Below are 2,228 nucleotides of genomic sequence, written 5' to 3'. Positions count from 1 at the left end.
TTTATTTCTTCTTTTGCCTCTGCCGTCTCCCCCTTCTACTTCTCTCCTTTCTGTTATTCCTCATTTCTATTTTTTAAATACTTCTTAGAGAAACGCCAGTATTTTCATCTTACCAGCGGATCAGAAAGGGTCAAGCCAGGTCACAGAGGTCATTTGTATAGTGGGGTCAGGTCACAGGTAAAGGCTGGAGAAAACAACAAATAATAGATCTTTTAGGAAGCAGGTTCAACCCCAACCCACCACACCCCCACAACCCCAACCCCAACACAAAACACCAAAAACACCCAAAACACAACCCCAAAACCACACACACCAAAACACCCCCAAAACATATATTAATATATATAAAATATATTATAAAAAATATAAAAAATATATTATAATTAAAATTAAAAATTTTATTTTATTTAAAATATAAATATTTTTAAAATTACATTTCCCCTTTTTTTTTAAAAAAGGTAGGGGCATGTCCCGGGGCCGCCCCTTGGGGGGCAAAAAGGCCCTGGGTAAATTTTAAATTTTGTTTTTTTATTTTTTTGGGGGAAAAGCCCCCGTTTGGAAGGGGAAATACGGGGGGTAAGGGGGGCCCCCCCCCGTTCCTTTTTTTCCCCGGAGAAGGAAACCCCCGGTTTTGGGGGCCCCTTTTTTGGTAATAAATTTTCTTTTAATTTTTTTCCCGGGCCTTTTGGGAACCCGGCCCTTTTTACCCTTGGGGGCCCGGGTTGGCCCCCCCAGTGGGCCCCCAGGGGAAAGGCAAAAACCCCAGGTGGGAATTTTTTCCCCCGGCCCCCCGGGGGAAAAAACGCCTGGCCGGGGGGGGAACCCCGAACCCTCCCAACTCCCCAAATTTTTCCTTCCCCTTACAGTCCCCCCTTTTAGTCCCCAAAGCTCTATCCATTTTCCCCCCACCGGCCCCCCCCCAAAAAATTTTAAAAATATTATTTTTATTTTATATATTATTTTTATATCTTTTTATAAAATTATTTATATATATATTATATATTTAAAATAAATATTATAATATTTTTTTTAAAAATTTTATTAATTAATACTTATATAAATATATATATATAATATTTAATTTTAAAATTAAAATTTTAAATTTAATTTTAATATATTTTATAAAATAATTTTAAATTTTAAAAATTTATATATAAAATTTATTAATAATATATATATTTCCCTACACATATATGTTTTTTTATACCAAAAAATTATTTCCCCAAAAATATTTATAATATTTTATATATATATTTTATTAAAATATATATTATATTTTAATTTTATATTTTTAAAAATTAAAATTTTATATTTTTAAAAATAACCCCACACACAAAAACACACCCCAACAACAAACACAACCCCACCAAAACAAAACCCCCAACCCCCAAAAGACAGGCCCGATCGATATAAAAGATTTTTTTAAAAACGGGGAAAAAGGGGGGTTGTTTTAAATTTTTACGGGGCAAGTCCGGGGCAAAGCCAAGGGGGGTCCGGGTTTTTTTTCCCGGAAAGGAAAAAAGAAGCGGGAAACCCCCCTTTTTCCCCTGAATAATTCCAAAAAAAAATTTTTTAACAAAAAACTTTCTAAAATTTTTTCCCCCGGCCCCCCAAAAAATTCCCCCCTTTTCCCTCCCTTTAAAATTAAAAGGCCCCCCCCAGGTCCCCAGATAGCTTAATTTTAAAAGGAAAAAATTAGGGGTTGGGTTTCCCCTTTTTTTATTTAAATTTCCCGGACCCCCTCTCTGCCCTTAAATTTCAAAAAAGTTTTTTTCCCTTTTTTGGTAATTAAATTTTTGAAAAAAAAAGATTTTTTTGTTTTCCAATCCTCCCCCTTTTTTTTCCCCTTTTCCCCCCCCCCATCCCAAAAATTTGAATATTTTTAATAAACCATTTCCTTTTGGGCGTTTTTATAAAGGGTTTGTCCCCCCCCCTATATCCCGGAAACGAATACAGTGCAAAAGGGGGTTTTAAAAACCGATTTTAAAATTCCCCCCTTTTATTTTGAGTCCCCCCCTAAGCCCCTTAAAAAAACCCCTAAACCCCACAAAATCTTTTTTATCAGAAATATCGCCGGGCCAACTTTGGGTTTTTTTTGCTCATCAGATCTCACGGGCCGGGGCCAAAAAAATTTTAAAAATCCCGGGGGGCCCGTGGGCCCGGGGGGGGGGGAATTTCCGGGCCCCATGGGGAAAAATTTTTGTTTGTTTTTTTAAAATTTTTTCTAG

The sequence above is a fragment of the Penaeus monodon genome, chromosome 20, assembly GCF_015228065.2.
Source record: "Penaeus monodon isolate SGIC_2016 chromosome 20, NSTDA_Pmon_1, whole genome shotgun sequence".
NCBI classification, from domain to species: Eukaryota; Metazoa; Arthropoda; class Malacostraca; order Decapoda; family Penaeidae; genus Penaeus; species Penaeus monodon.
Note: the sequence above shows the minus strand (reverse complement) of the source record.